The 12,589-nt window shown below is 49.6% G+C and overlaps 1 protein-coding gene across 1 annotated transcript in view; it reads left to right on the top strand.

The window, feature by feature from the left end:
• Positions 1-12,589, top strand: part of PDE2A (phosphodiesterase 2A) — a 2,546,881-nt gene that overhangs the window by 883,020 nt on the left and 1,651,272 nt on the right. The gene's annotated exons all lie outside the window — the stretch shown is intronic.

The raw sequence follows: 12,589 nt of genomic DNA, 5'->3' as shown, positions 1-12,589 counted from the left end.
GTGTTGGCAATCATAACTGCACGTCCTTCTGTCCTCTGCGGCATATCTATATGCCCTGTACACCGGCAGAAAGACAAGTAGTGGTCCAGGTTTATTATGGGGTGCTGCACTTCGCAAATGTGCTAGGTGCCATTGATTGCATCCATGTTGCTCTACGTCCAGCATGAGCAACAGAGCACATCTACCACAACCGGAAACATTGGCACTCCATCAATGGTCAGGTTGTGTGCGATGCCAAGGGCATCATTAACAAAGTGTATGCCAACTATCCTGGTAGCACACACCGGGCCATGGAAGCTGGGAAGCATAGCAACACATGGCTCATTGGGGAGTATAAATGGGGATGCACATGCATGCATGTTTCACACAGACCAATAGACAGTGTCAACAAATGACAATAACAACCATTCTCACCTCTTCAGGGGATAGTACCTATCCTCTGAGCACATACATGATGACGCCCATATGCAACCCCAACACACCTGCTGAGGTCAGGTACAACACGGACCATATTGCAACTCAGGGCATAGTGGGGCATACATTCGGAGTGCCCAAGTCACATTTCCCCTTCCTTGACCACTCTGATGGTGTGTTGCTATATGCACCACCAGTAGTCTGCAGGATCATTGTGGCAGCATGTGTCCTGCACAATGTTGCAACACGGCGTGGCATCCCGGTGCACATGGTGGTGGCACCCCATCCACACCCACAGGCAAACAGCTTGCTTATAGCTGGGTAAAGGACACATGGAGATGCTGCACATACCCAGCTTGTGCAATCTTATTTCACCTAAAATCCTTCCCCTTTGGAGTGTACACAATCCCGCCAAATCACAGGTACCATTCAACGATGATGGGCCAATCCACTGTGCCCACAAAACCACCCTGAGAAAGTGCCCTTGGAAGTGCAAATTGGCATGAATCCCTTACCGGTAAAAAGCATTTCTTTTTGTGGTTCCAACGAAGAGGGAGGAGCCCACTACCACCATGCCGCCTATTTAATGAAATCACCCCTTTGGCATCAAAAACATCCCATATGACTAACATACATGTCAAATGTGTAAGCAGCGATAACTCCTGAAACATGTCTGAGCTGCAAGCCATACATGGCATCAAAAACTAACATGGACACAAAATACAACAAGCACAATGCCATATAGCTGCACACATGTCCTAGAATGTGCATGATGCGAACAAACATGTCCCTATTGTGGGGTGTAGAAAAGCAGTGCTTTATGGCTCCACATGTTACTCAATTTGGCAAAATGACCACAATAAACCCCATCCCAAAAAAAGAAATTAGACAAGAGGTAATTTACAATTTGACAAATAGGGTGGCACACAGGCATAGCCATATCCAGACATACAGCGACTAAAGTAGCCATTCCATGACGATCAAGATAAATGCATATCTTAACTGTCCCCTTGGCATGCAGTCGACAGTCAAAACTCATCCCATGAAATAGCCATCATTCCCTGATGGAAGGATCTGCAGACAATGAACACAATGAAACAGGATGCAGCTAACACATCCGTGCACCCAAAAAAAAAAACACAGGCCCCCCTCAGTGACATACAAAACATGCAAACAGCAACTCACAAGACAATCATCAACATGTGTCCCAGCACACATGCAGCAGCACCTGCACACTGCATGCAAATCAAACACACAAAACACACACTGACAAACAGCAACAACCCCCACACTGCCTGTCCCCCTGAATGACATCAGTCACATATCCCCATTCACAAGACGATGGCACATACACAACGCACGCATCAGTCAACATGCTGCATGAAAATGAAAAGACATCACATATTTCTAGGGACAGCCTAGCCATTCAACTCTAACCTTACCTTAGAACACTAGACTCACACTGCTTTATGTTCTATGTGCCTGTCCCTGTCCATGTGAGCGCCTTGAGGCCTACGACCGAATTGCGCTATACAAAAAGAATATAGGGATAGATAGATAGATAGATAGATAGATAGATAGATAGATAGATAGATAGATAGATAGCTATGCAGATAATTGAACCCACAAAAAAGCAGGGACACCCCTGGACGACTACCAATGACCTGACAAGGCATGCCATCACCTGCGTAGTATTGGGACAGTGCACTGAACACAGTCATGGGAGCCCATGATGCAAAGCACAAGAATGTAAGTACACAAATACTCACCAATTCACAGAGGCCAATGTAGACTGGAAGGCTGGCCACCAAGGCAACTCCCATGGAAGACATAAGCAGACAAGACAAAACAATGTGATAATGCGAGCAAGGATACATGCATGCTAAACGTAGGATGCAAAGTAAAGGTGCAAGGTCAATGCGGACTTCATTGTGACAGCATACAATTGGTCCAATTGTCCCTTCAATTGAATGCATCAGTACCATGCTGCAAACATCATGGTGCAGCATGCATGGGAAATGCATGTGAAAACACCAACACTGCAAAACATAATGTCCCATTACACAACATAGCATCCCAATCCCAAAAATGTGCGTCAATGGTTCCAGGGTTGTGGCTTGTAACTGGGGCCGAACACCATCAATGGGGAATCCTGACCAAGAGAGGCCAAATATGCCGTCACACCATTACCCCACCCCATCAATGGGGACCCCTGACCAAGAGAGGCCAAATATGCCGTCACACCATTACCCCACCCCATCAATGGGGAACCCTGATCAAGAGAGGCCAAATATGCCGTCACACCATTACCCCACCCCATCAATGGGGACCCCTGACCAAGAGAGGCCAAATATGCCGTCACACCATTACCCCACCCCATCAATGGGGAACCCTGACCAAGAGAGGCCAAATATGCCGTCACACCATTACCCCACCCCATCAATGGGGACCCCTGACCAAGAGAGGCCAAATATGCCGTCACACCATTACCCCACCCCATCAATGGGGAACCCTGACCAAGAGAGGCCAAATATGCCGTCACACCATTACCCCACCCCATCAATCGGGACCCCTGACCAAGAGAGGCCAAACATGCCGTCACACCATTACCCCACCCCATCAATGGGGAACCCTGACCAAGAGAGGCCAAACATGCCGTCACACCATTACCCCACCCCATCAATGGGGAACCCTGACCAAGAGAGGCCAAACATGCCGTCACACCATTACCCCACCCCATCAATGGGGAACCCTGACCAAGAGAGGCCAAACATGCCGTCACACCATTACCCCACCCCATCAATGGGGAACCCTGACCAAGAGAGGCCAAATATGCCGTCACACCATTACCCCACCCCATCAATGGGGAACCCTGACCAAGAGAGGCCAAATATGCCGTCACACCATTACCCCACCCCATCAATGGGGACCCCTGACCAAGAGAGGCCAAATATGCCGTCACACCATTACCCCACACACATTGCAAGGGAAGTGAAGTGTCCCTCAGTACACATGGTCAAAGTGCAATGAGACGCACAGCAGCACAACCATCAACACCTGTCACAGGCCCCAAACAGCCGGCCCTGCCACCCACTCCCAACCACCAAAGAAAGGCTCACACAGTTGGAACTCCCACAATTTTGAATATGAAACCTGTGGCCCCATCAATCCATAGAAACAACACCATGCCCAGACGTATACCAGAACCACACCCTGTGAAACATGCACCCATGAGGTAGTACTGGTGCCCCACAAGACAGGTCAATCCCATGTCATCACACACAGTGCAATACTCCCAGCCAAACACCACACAAGTGTCAGCAAATGCCCTTCACTTACCTGCACAGAGTACCCACCTGCCTTGCATATGATGCAACCCGTCGGGAGACGCATCCCCTGAATGGAATGACATACATACTAACAACAGAAAGAACATGTCACCCCCTAATCATGGTCCTCTTCTTTCTGGCCTGCCTCTCTGGGTGCTCTTCCTATTCCGATAACAGTGGTGAAGAATTTAGGGGTCTACTTGTCTTCATTTCTGTCTATGACAGCACAAGTTAGTGCAGTGTGCCAGTCTGGTCACTTTCTGTTCCGAGTTCTTCACAGAGTCTTGCCCTTTCTTCCTGCCCGTTTGTGCCCGCCGGTGGTGGCTGCACTGGTCTCGAGCAGGATAGACTACTGCAATGCCCTTTTTTTTGGCTCAGTCGGCTGGTTTGATGCGCCGTCTGCAACTTCTTCAAAATTTAGCTGCTCAAGTTGCTACTGGTACTCCCTATGGCACCCATATCAGTCCGGTATTGTGTCACCTGCACTGGCTTCGAGTGCAGTAGCGGATCACGTTTAAATCTTTATGCATTGTTCACTGTGTAGTCTATCATGTTGGGCCGGAATTTCTCCAGGATAAGTTCCTGCCTTATGTCCTCAACCGGACCCTTCGTTCTAATAGTGAGCGATTTGTGGTGGTTCCCAAGTTCCGTCTCCAGAGTGTGGGCGGCAGAGCCTTCTCGGTAGTTGTGGGTAGGCTGTGGAACAGTCTCACTCTCAAGCTTAAGTCCATTGAGAACCATTTAGCCTTCCGCCGTCTACTTAAGACTACACCCTTTTGCTGATTCTGTCTTTTTGCACCTTCTCTTCGGTTCTGCTATGTACTACTCGGCGCCATGGTGCCTTCGGTGCGTGTAATAAGTATCTATAACATAACATAACATCCATGACAACACATGAAAGGATCTTGAAAATATGCAGAGAGCACCCACTGCAGAAGCAATACAGGGTGCAAGAGGGTGACAGGACGTAGATTGTGATATGCCCAGGAGTGCCACAACAGAGAGAGGGAGAGAGAGTGAAAGTGAGAGGGAAGGCCAAGTTAAACACACATCAAGGAGTACACTGCCTGGATTGGAGATGGCCAATGACAGTAGGTGCGGACATAGAGGAGTTGACCGAGGGAGGTAACACAGTGACATGAGTGCCACTTAAATAACCATACTGGCATGCTAACATGCAAAGCACATATAAGTAAAGTGACAAATGCAGCAAACATGGTGACCAATGACGCATGCTCAACATGCAAGACAGTGCTCATGCTTACCCACTGACTGCACCGACATGGTGTGAATCCTGTATCACCTTCACCAGGAACTGTGTCTCCAAATTAGTGACAGGAGGGCCGGTGCCTGGTGGAGGGCATGGGGAGCATGGACGTCAAAGTGTGCAGGGTGTCTCCCCCGGGACAGCCATCACCGCCACATCACAGACTATTGGCTGGCTTGCAACATGCCTGTTCCGTGGTGTCTTCCATGGGATGTTCACTGCTGCGACCACCTCCTCGTCTTCCGCCTCTGTGCGCCAGTCATCCTCCGGGGTGCTTTCCGGCCCAGATACCAACAGGGCCCCCTGTGCACCAGTCCCAAACACAATGCCCTGTCTGGTGGAGACCACATCCCAGCCCAAGTTGGGAGTCCAAGGCACATCAGCTGGGGTGGTCACTGTGCCTACCCAGGCACCCACAGGGGTACCAGCAATGGAGGGACATCCGGCACCCAGGGGCAGTGCAGGTGTCGTATGCCTCAGGGTATCGTCATCAGCTTGGAGGGCATAACCACGTAGCAGGCACTGTGGCAGTAGGTGGCGAGGAGGAGGAGGCGATTTGTTTCAGGGCAGATCACCAAAAGGAGGCAGGTGCAAAGTGTGAGGCAGGATGCACACATGGACCTGAGGCACAGGATGTCTTCTGTTTTCCGAGAATATGAAGATCAGATTGGGGCAGAGAGGCGGCGGGCTCGGAAAGCGAGGGTAGTGATGGAGAGGACTGAGATTGCGCTGCATCGGGTAAGGAGGCGGACTGCCATCCTGGAGGCCACTTGCAGGGAAGCCCGAGTGATAGAGACACAAATGCTGGAGAACCTGCAAGCCCTCCAGGCAACAACGGAGGCCCGCCTGAGGGTTGAGGATGTGGCGCTGTACTCAACCGTGGTGGAAAGGCTCAGTGAGATTGGAGAGGAGGGTTAGCCCGCTGCCTTTGTACATAGTTATTTAGGTATAGGATTCCTTTTTTATTTATTATTTTCCCCAGACTTTGAAGACTTTCCTTCCCAGTTTTTATTGTATATAGTTGTTTAGGCATACGATATTTGTTTTATTTCATATTTCCCCTGGACTACTTTGAACTTGATTCCTCATTTGTTTTTCTACATATTTATGTACAAAACATCATTCTGTTGTTACATTCCAGGCTTCATGCAATTCAAGTGGGTGTCGGCCTCTTTGATAGTTCTATTTTCAGCCAGTGCATCTCTCCACTGCAAGTCATGTGTCTTGTGGCATGCATGCTTGTGCGTTGTTGTTGCTAGGATGTTTGCAGATGGTAGTCTGCACATGTGCCTGACATGTGGGGTTGGTCCATCAGATGACTGGGGCTGCACTGTATGTTTTCATTTGCATTTACTTGTGCAGCTTCACTGTGTGTTTGGCATCAGTGTGGTTGGGATGGAGGGAGGTGGGCTCATTGTGTAGGAGTTCCATGGTCACGTTAATAGCATGTTTGTTTGTCATTGCTGTGTCAAATTGAACACGGGCTGAATGAAGCCCCTGCGTCAGAAAACTACCATTAGAACAGTATATCTTCCCCCCAATACTTCTCCTCCCCCCGTGTGTTTTACCTCCATCCGCATTTGGGAGAGTCTCCACTCGATCTTGCCCATAGAGCTCCTCTCAAACTGATACACATTCAAACCCACAGTGCGGCACAGCCCAGCCCTCCCCGTTCTAATTATCCCATTTGTCTTTAGCACATTGTAAAGTACTGGGTAACTGGTACGTGCGCTCAAGACACTTTACTATCAGGCTCTTATATACACATAGCCTGGTAAACATGTACAGTACCTTTGATAGTTGTAATACACATCCGGATCTTCTGCCCGAGCTACCTTCTCTCGGCCGGGCATTTTCTGCGACGTGTTGTTCCACAGCTTTGTTTCTGGTCCCTGTGCGCATGCGCGAGGAGACCAGCGGCTCCACACCAGGGACTCCACATATACTGTCCCTCAGCCACGACACTAACTCCCCACGCATGTGCAGCCCCAGTCCTGCTCCCCTGTTTGGCGCGCACACTGCTCCTTAGCACAGGCGCATATTCGTGGATTCTCTGCCCAGCGTTCCTGCAGACTGTACGCACCTTCGCGGCAGACAGCAGCACTCGAGGTATCTGCATCCACGTATTCCATGCAGGTAAGATACACTCCCTAGGGGTCCTTCACTGGTTAGCCCCAACATTATACCGGTGGTTAACTTTTTGCCTGCCGGCAGCCTGCTCATAATAGCTTCTCGATTTCTCTCTAGATGCACTACAAAATGAAGGCATTGCGGGCTCCATGACCGTTCTTCCAAGCACACGGACCCTTCCCCGCTCAAGTCCCACGCCTACTCGCTTCCAATTGAGCTGGTAAACCATAGGTATGCTAAACTTTGGACACTATTAGATATCTATGCCCAGTGCACTTGCACTCTAGTGGATTTGCAACAGCACTGTGTACATTTCTCTTCCTTTTTGCTCTTTCCCACGGCACGCAACTGCCATAGCCCTGTTTTTGGACATTACAGGATACAAACAGCTACTATCCTCAACGCCATAACAAGGTACTTCATATATCGCGAGACTGGATCCCTTTCTACACAGTCCAGATCAAGCCTGGTCCTCCACCTCCTCCTCTCCCCAGCCCGGACATATCCCAGGTCAGTTGTTTTAATCCCTTCTTTTAGACCAGAATACACCTTTATATGTGCATTCCATGGTTGTTCTTTTTAACTGTTGCCTAGACTGTACTTGCCGCGGTTGCATCCTCCCGTGCTTGTCCTTTATCTAAATTCCATCCCCTTTCTTTACACATTATTGTAGGCCTCCACCATCCTTTTGGCCCAGAAGAAGGCCGATATGTCTAAGGCCGAAACGTCACTGCAGCAGGCTTCTGCCTGCCTCCAGTTAAACATCAGGGATTTTACATTTCCTGACGTTGACCAAGGATTGACCATTACTTCACTGATGTGCAAAGACTTCACTACAAAACATCAGAACTTGGCTTGTCTAACCAAATTGCATGAAGCCAGTCTGTGCACTTTCTAAATAATGCCACATTTTGTGATATGTGTTTTTCTTCCCCTGACCTCAATGTCGTGTACATAATGGCACCCACAGAACACAATGTACTTAACTTTCTGTGAGCATTTTATGTTTGGGTTAATTGAAATACATTATGATGCCATACATACTGATTGCATTAGAGAACATTGTAGCTCTGTCAGTAGATTACAGTAGCAATATTAATGTATAGATTTACGCTGAAAAAACTTACGGTTCATGTACTAGGAACCAACCCTCTTCTGCAGACAGGTTCATGTATAACGGATATCCTTCTAACTAAAATACAAATGTTGGTCGCAATCCTAAATACAGAATCTTCGTATTGCTTTAAAAATGGACAATCCTAGTGTTTAACATTGTCTACTATCTCGTTGATTTATACACCATGGTAAAATGTAGCATAATGAGTTCGGTTTGCCTAAAGATGTGTATATGATTTTCTTTTAGACCATATGTAAATAAACACATGTTCCCTGATTAAAAAGGGCGCACAAAGAATGATTTAATCTGCTTTGCTATTTTCTAGATAAATGCGAGTTCATGTTTAGGTTCTTGCAGGTTTGGAATAGGGTGATCACTTCTAAACACCACTACAGTTCCCTCTAAATACAACATTCTACACTCTAAGAATGGTTTTACTTTGAACGGCGGTAACCACCCCCCTTGTTATACATGTAGACACGCCCACCAGCATGTGCAGTCACACACTGCCTTTTCTCGTGTGTCGCTCAACCTCTTCCACTGTAATCTAGAAGTGGGCCATATGTGCTCTTCCGGAGTGGCAGCACAATTCTCCAGTCTCTGTGACTCATGCTCTCCCTGACTGCCCTACCATCACCAATGCATGGCCCTGACATGTGATTGTTCCCTGACAGGTATTTTGTTACCCATTCCACCCAGGTCAATAATGCTCAGGCTATGACACACCTGGCCATTGTTTGTGTATCTTGTCACTTCTTTTGGTAGGTTTGCTTCTGTTGTGAGCACACATTCTGTTATTGTGCTTTGATGCCTTGGCAATGTGCCATGGACAACATGCACATGGATTTGCATTCACTTGTAACATGTGTATGGTGATGGCTGATTATTGCCTGGAAGGGTTTGTGAGTAGATGCTTCACTCAGAAAGGAACCTGTGGTGCTTCCAGTTGGTTATATTTGCAGTGTACATGTTGGTGGTGCACTTCAGGGTGCTGTCAGACCAAGAGGTTCAGGTGAGCTGCCGACATGCATTACACTGCTATTGTGAGAGACTGTCAGGGGTCTGCCTGGGGGGTGTCACAGATGAGGGGGCTTGTGAATGGGGTCCAGTCTGGAGGGAAGCAGGGAGGTGGTGCCCAGTCTGGAGTGGGCTGCCTGTGGGTGATGTCCAGTCTGGACAGGGGCTTCCTGTGGGGGTTGCCCAGTTTGGATGGGGACTGCCTTTTGGGGGTGTCCAGTCTGGAGTGGGCTGCCTGGGGGGTCACAGGTGATGGGGTTGGGGATTGGTGCCCAGTCTGGAGGGGCTACCTGTGGTGGTGTCCAGTCTGGAGTGGGCTTCCTGGGGGGTCACAGGTGAGTGGTGCTTGGGGGTGGTGCTTAGTCTTGAGGGGCTTGCCTGTGGGGGTGTCACAGGTGAGGGGGGCTGGGGATGGTGTCCAGTCTAGAGGGTAAAGCTTGTGCTTGTGAAGTAAGGCATGCAATTTCCCTGAGGTGCATTCTGGGCTTGTGAGGGACGACCTGCATTTTCGCTGGGGTGCAGCCTGGGCTTGTGAGGTGAGGTGCGCAAATTGGCTGTGGTGCAGTCTGGTCTTGCGAGGGAGGACCTGTGTGTTCGCTTAGTGCGGCCTGGGCTTGCGAGATGAGGTGTTCGATTTCAATGGGCTGTGGCCTTGGCTTGCGAGGTGAGGCGTGTGATTTCGCTGGGGTGCAGCCTGGGCTTGTGAGGTGAGGCTCGCCTTCTCACAGGGGTACTGGATGGTGGGCCAGGGGTGGAGCGGAGGCTTGCATCGTGTTTGTCCATTTGCTTGCTTTTTGGTGTGCTTAGGGGCATGTTGTGGGCGTTCCTCATGCAGCTTGTTTTTACTTGCACGACTATTAGTAATGCGTCTTTAATTCCATGAATATGCGTGGCGCGCAATATTTTTTCTGCGCCACGCTCGCGCACAGTCCTTCTCGGCGCGCGGACCTAGCACCATTTCTGCGCCCCATTCCATGAATTGGGCCCATGTGTTTCGAGGCGCAACAAGACAAGAGGGTGGGAGAAAGGGGGGATAAAACAAAACCGATCATACTAGGTCTTGTGACATTCAGAACGTGCAAGTGTAGTAAAGAGAAGTGCATGGAAGAGGGGAGGGGGGAACTGCTGGTCAGGGCAGAGGCACCACCCAAAGGACAAAACTATTGAATTGGAGTGCAGGTAGGAGTGAGTTGACATATGAGGATAGACACAGGTGTTGAAGTTGTTTGGATATTTAACCACCCATTGACTGCTCATGGCCTGCTAATCCCTATGGCCAACTCACACCCACTACCTGCCCTTCCCTGCCCAAGCCACATCGTCACGGGATCTCCTTGAGCTAGCTCTGTAAAGCAGTAACATCAAACGTTGGTTTGCCAGTGTCATTTCCAAGCACTCTCCTGAAAGTTACTGGCTAAATTCCAGCTCTAAATGACCCTGTGGTGTAACAAAGATTTGCTAACCAGGAGTGTGTTCAGTCACTTGATTTATATCTGTTGCGTCCTCTTAAAAACAAGAATTGGCAACGCCAGCAGTTTTGGTGTGTTTGTGTTTGCAAGTCACTGAGATCCTCTGCCCAGTCCTTCATGCAGGTCTCCAGCTGTTGCCATCTTATGCCCAAGTGGTACTGTTATGGCGGGGCCTTGCCTCTCCCATGTCCATACAAAAGACACAACTATTGCATTTACCAAAGCTTGTTCCTGTCCCGTTGTGCCCCCTTCCATCAGTGTAAAATGTCAACAGTGGCTCAGCCGCTGACCCTTATAAACAGCGACTGAAAGAATGCATACGGGTAAAGTGCTCACCTAGGATGACTACTTTCTCCCCCTTCCTCGTCCCAGTCCTAAATAAAGTAAGTAGCACTGTGACGAGGAAGAGTCAGATTCATCATAAAGAAACTTACCGGAAGTCGTCAAATGCTACTGCAGGAAAGCTCTTCCGCTTCCTTGTCCTAACGAATACAAGTATTAGTGTGGTGAATATCACTGATAAATCAGCATAGTATTACCACTCTATCCCTCTTCCTCGTCCCACTCCTACGTGTATTATTAATGGCTGGGGTGAGGGTGGGTGGTACTTAGTGTGTATTTTTTTTTTTGTATTCACATATTTATTGAGATAAAACACAGATGAGTGGGGCAGTCGCTTCGGCGGGAGCAGTTCATGTTCTGCATAGATAGCTCAGGAGGTTATGTGATTGTCGCTGCGACCTGTGCACAACCTGCAGGATTCCAGGGAGACTGAGTAGCTCCGCCTTTCACCCACCCACTCTCTGTCGCTTGGGTAATGTTAAGATCTGCAATTGACCACACCTAGAAACGACAGTAAGTACAGTGGTAGGCGCTATGTAAAATGCTACACTCTCAAGCTGTGGCGATGTGGGGTCCTCGTAGACACCTATGTCACCTTCTGTTTTTAAACCAGGCGATAAGGAAAAAACCTGTGACGCAACTGGCTCTGCATTACTGTATAGCGCCTTTTCCGGAGAACAAGAAATAAAGACGTGTTGCTCTTTTCAAGTGGCAAAGTATTAATTTTATAGGCAACAGAAGTGCGTCAAATAATTGTGCATCATGTCCCTTCCCCCAGCCCCATTAAAAACGTACATTTTTTAAATGTCATCCTGCCAGGTAACTTACGTGCAGAGTAATCCGCACCCTGTGTTTCTGCCCTGCACCAAACTGCTGGCTGGCAGGTCAGATGGGTCAGTCAGTAAAGGTAATTTAATGAACCCGTGATCTAGCTGTCCATCCTTTCATTACATTGGGTGCTAGGTGAATCTGTTATTTCAAGCGCTTCGAAGCGGCAACAGCGTGGTAGCAAGCGCTGTAGAAAAGCGAGGTCAAATGTCCCTTGATTCGTTCCCTTCGGGACTGGAGTGTCCTTGAGGCCCCCACCGACACAGCCCCCCCTGGTCTCCCCGCCAGCTCTCGGCACTAGGACCCGGGGAGGCGCGCGCTTGCCAGGCGCGCAGCAGCCCTTGCTCGCGGTGCCTGCCGCGGCACAGCGCGCTCGCTCGCTCCCCCTGCCCCTCCGCGACAGACTGCCGCGCCTGCCCCAGCTCTGGGGGGAGCAGGTGTGGAAGGATGGCAGGCCAGTCCCTGGCAGCCCGCGGAGAGGGAGGGGAGGACGGGCAGGGAGGGGCAGCCGCCCAGATAGGAGGTCCCATTCCGGAGCGCTAGCTAGCGGGGCTCCGGATTAACGTGGTGCGCCTTCTGCATGTAGACAAACCTGGAGGCAGAGGAGGGCGTGTGCCTGTGTGGTGCGCTGCGTGTGCCTGTGCGTCCATGTGACAGAGCCGGGGAGCTCTCCCGA

This window comes from Ambystoma mexicanum, chromosome 7q, assembly GCF_040938575.1.
Source record: "Ambystoma mexicanum isolate Mex_15411 chromosome 7q, UKY_AmexF1_1, whole genome shotgun sequence".
Taxonomy (NCBI): domain Eukaryota; kingdom Metazoa; phylum Chordata; class Amphibia; order Caudata; family Ambystomatidae; genus Ambystoma; species Ambystoma mexicanum.
This window is presented reverse-complemented; position numbering and strand designations above follow the sequence as displayed.